This window comes from Dipteris shenzhenensis, chromosome 16 (genome assembly GCF_047967505.1).
Source record: "Dipteris shenzhenensis isolate YYH24624 ecotype China chromosome 16, Dip_SZ_1.0, whole genome shotgun sequence".
Lineage (NCBI taxonomy): Eukaryota > Viridiplantae > Streptophyta > Polypodiopsida > Gleicheniales > Dipteridaceae > Dipteris > Dipteris shenzhenensis.
The window spans coordinates 11073492-11078316 of NC_141611.1; positions in this window are offsets into that span (position 1 = coordinate 11073492).

The window sequence follows — 4825 nt, forward strand, 5'->3', positions numbered from 1 at the left end:
ATTATAAAGATGAAGATTCAAGGGAAATGGATTCGAGGTTTGATGGTCTTACAACTAGAAAATGCAAGACACTATTTACAAAAAGAAAGTATGTGAGTGTGAAGAGGCAAAGAATCATGGCATCAATTCCAGAACCAAAGAGACATGTGATGCTATCCGAGGAGAATATAGAAAGGATGCTTATGCGAGTTTGTTGCAAGAGACTTTGCATTAGAAAAGTTGGGAAAGATGATTGTGCAGCCATACACCTTGGTATTTGGAGTAAGATAGTGCCTAATAGACATAACTATCTTCTTCAAGAGTTTTCATGCTTTCTTCATCAAGGCACTAATCAAGATTTGAGCACAAGACACTGTAAACCTAGATTGAAACCCATGGTTAATGGGAGACCCATTTGCAATCGAGGATATCAATGGTTAACTGGACTATCACATGGCACATACTGGACCATCTAGGCAGAGGTGAAAGAAAAAGTTATTCATACAATTCATGGAAATACCTACAAGCTTAAATGCCATGGAAGCACCATAAATGCAACCGCAACATTAAAGCAAGTTCTCGAAGACCATGCATTACTGCAGCCTCATCTTCAACAAACAATGCTAGATGGACGTGTCGAATGCCAACAACATCTTCCTTTAGGAATGACAAAGAAGGTCGTCCTAGAAACTGTCAATAAAACTTTACAAGACAGAGATGAGAGCATGATTTCACGATCAACCTTGTACAAAATTTGGCGTAGAGATTTTTGCCATGTCAAGACACCATCAAAGCAAAGGATGTCAAAATGTAAGACATGTGATGAATTTAAAAATGCCATTGAACATAGTAAATGTGGGCAGTAGCGAGGAAGATATATTAAATGGCAATCAATCCATTTACGTCATGTGCAGGATGCTCAAAAGTTGTATGCTTCTTGGAGAGAGGAAGCTATTTCACATGTCGATAAGTCCATGTGCATCACCATTGATGGCATGGACTAGAATACAACCACTTTGCCATGATATAGATGTATCCCACTAGCATTGGAGGGCAAATGTGGACTAAAAACACACTTGTGTGGAGTATTAGTACATGGATACCGAATCTTTTGTGATGTATGGATTGATAGTTTGCATGACCATGATAGTAACCAGGTTGTAACATCAATCATGAAAGCAATAAGAAAGGTCAGAGATGCTCACGGATGTTTGCCTAACACATTGCGAATACAAGCTAATAATTGTTGGAGAGAGAACAAGAATAAATATATATTTGCTTTATGGTCTATGCTGGTTGGTTTGAAAATATTTAAAGAAGTGGAAGTTGGCTTTCTTCTTGTTGGCCATACACATGAAGACATAGATCAAATATTCAGTGTTATCTCTTGTGAGTTGAAGGCAATGGATGTTTTGACAATGGAGGATATGCTATTTCGAATTGGGAAAAAATTTAGAGGTTCTCGCAAGGAAGAATCAGAAGTGGCTATCTTAGAGAGGATGGTAGATTGGAGAGCATTCATGGAGCCACATTTACGAATAGGAGATGATGCCCTAATAGGACACACAAATCCACACTACTTTTGGTTTCACATGCATAACAATATTCCAGTGATGCAATGGATGCACTACTCAGTAGATGGAGATCATTTATGGAGTGAGTCATATGCTTTATTACAACGAATAATTCCATTGGAGGAAACTAGATTTGTTCTTGCAAAAAACAAATCACTTGACATAGATGAAATGAAAGGCTTGAAAGCCTTCATTAAACATCTTCAAAGTATGATGCAAAAATATTCTGAGCAATCAACTAAGAATTTGGAGACAATTAAATCAACTGAAGCACTTATCCAATCTTTAGAAAGACAAGAAAACGTAATGAGCATTGAATACTCTGAATCCTTTTGGCTGGAACAAGCTAGGTCACCAAGTTTTCCTTTGGATATAAATATGTTAGTAGATATGGAGGAAGCAGAGGAATGCCTTTTACCTCGAAAATATTGTGGCAGGAAGGGAGACAAACTCTTACCAGAGTTTATACCATCTAATGATATTGAAGAGGGTCTATTTGTTGCAGTTTGGGCATCTGATCCAGGTTCAAAGTTGGATGACCAAGGTGGCCCAATTTGGGTTGCAAAGGTTGCTAAGATAGAAAGGGATGACAAGGGAACTCCTATAACATTTACAGCTTTATGGTATGAACCAAAGCCATTGAAAAATATCCCGAGAAGATATACAATAAAACAACTCTATGAGGGATGCTTGCAAAAGAAATGTGAATGGGTTCCAAATAATGAGGGATTAACAGAGGTGGAAGTCAGTAGCATTATTCATTGCTGGAAATTGAGGACACGAAGTTTTAAAAAGAAGCATGGATACAATGTTGAAAAATGTATCACAATCCCTGATCCAAGTCGTGTCCATATTAAACATCATTTGGCAAGACTTGACCCATCAAGCTCAAATACATTACATGAATCTGATGACTCTGAATGAGATTCAGATGCATAAGATAATGTTTTGTATGCTTTTTTCCATACAAATGGTGTATCTATACACCACCAATAAGATAATTTATTGTATGGTTTGTTTTTTAAAAAAAGGGTGTATCTATACGGCACTTATATATTGAATTCAACAAACTCTTTTTTTCCAGAAAAATGGTGTATCTATACACCACTGATATGTTGAATTCAACAATCTTTTCATATGGTGTCATATTTTCACTTCATAGTGTTAAAATTGAACTTGAGTTAGGAGATTACTATTATTATTATTATAGTTATTGGATGGGGGCACCATGCACGAGTTTGGGAATTATAGCTTCACTGAGCCATTTTTTTTAAAATTAGAGGTTACCAATTGACTTTTTACTAGCTTAATAAGGCCATATTTGTATATAAGTGACCCATTTAGTGCTCAAAAATCCCCAATTTTTTAGCTCACTAAATGAAGTTGAGTGGAGAGGATATGCTCCAAAAAAAAGTCCAAACCAAGAGAGAAAGTCCAAAAATTTTAAATAGTGTGTTTTTATTGGTTATTCTTTGCGGTATAGATGCTATAACCCTTCTACTCATAAGTTTACACTGAGCAGAGATGTTGTTTTTGATGAGATGAGTAGCTAGTATAAACCAGTAAATGTGATTGATGATGTAGATGCACAAAATGGTAATGCTGCACAGAATTCACAGTAGCAATCACAAAATATTAGTGGGCCTGCAGTGTCCTCTAGTAGTGGTTCACATACTTTGCCATGGACAGGCAGAATGAGATCAGGAGAATCTCCTCAAAGCCATGCAGATAGTAGTATGCAGGTATCACGAAAAGGAAAAGATAAGGTAGATCAGCCCATGTTTGATGTGAATGCAGGTCACTCTTATGTGGATGGTGAATCCAGTGGCTCAAAACAGAGCATTAATGATGAGTTGGGTATTCCTTTTGTTATTACACTTGGAGTAAGGAAGACCAGGGATGTTTTGAGAGCACCTAGAAGTGAGCCTATTTTGCGCAGGTCTACTAGAGCTAGGTATCCTGTGGATAGGCTGTAATATGATGGATTTACAGCCATTCACTATGCCTATATGGTCAAAGTGATACAGGAACCAGAACCCACTTCTTTTGAGCAAGCCATCGGAAAAGAAAAATGGGAGAAATCCATGGATGAAGAAATGGATGCCTTGGAAGCAAATGCTACATGGGAATTGGTGCCTTTGCGTAAAGACAAGAATGCAATTGGTTGTAAGTGGGTTTATAAGGTGAAGCACAATGCAGATGGTTCTGTGAACAGATACAAGGCAAGATTAGTTGTCAAGGGGTATGCACAGACATATGGCATTGATTATGAAGAAACATTCACTCTGGTTGCAAGGATGGCAACCATAAGAGCAGTCATTGCTACGGCTACATCAAAGGGATGGTCTTTACATCAGATGGATGTAAAGAATGCCTTCTTGCATGGTGATTTGCAAGAAGAGGTCTTTATGGAGCAGCCACTAGGTTATGTTCATGCTGTTCATCCTGAGTTTGTTTGCAAGTTAAAGAAAGCCTTGTATGGCTTGAAGCAAGCACCTAGAGCATGGTCTGACAAGATAGGACAGTATCTTGTCACTATTGGCTTTTAGATCTCCAAGGTAGATTTCTCACTTTATGTGAGAAAAACAAAGAAAGGTATTATGCTGCTTGTCATTTATGTTGATGATTTGATCATCACAGGTGATAGTGATGAAGATATCCTTCATGTGAAAATGCTATTGAAGCAGAAGTTTGAGATGAAGGATTTGAGAGAGCTACATTATTTATTGGGCATTGAGGTGATTAGATCACCAAGTGGGATACGGCTCTTGCAGAGGCAGTATGGATTGGACATGCTATCCAAATATGGGATGATAGGCTGTAAGCCTATTTCAGTTCCTTTGGAGCAGAATGTGAAGCTGAGCGCAGATGCAGGTGAGCTTCTGGAAGAACCTACTATGTACAGGCGCATAGTAGGAAGTTTGATTTATATGACTATTACCAGGCCAGATTTGAGCTATGCTATTGGATTGGTAAGTCAGTTTATGCAGGCTCGAAGGAAACCGCATTTGGATGCGGCTAGATGCATACTCAGGTATGTGAAGTCCACATTGCAGTATGGACTATTTTATGAGGCTGGGGTTCAGATACAGTTGCATGGACACATTGATGCTGATTGGGCTGGTAGTATTTCTGATAGATGGTCTACCAGTGGATATGTGTTCTCTTTTGGGAGTGCTACAATCACTTGGAGCAGCAAGAAACAGCCTACAGTTGCCTTGTCAAGCATAGAGGCTAAGTACAGGGGTGCAGCAATGGCTGCATGTGAGGTA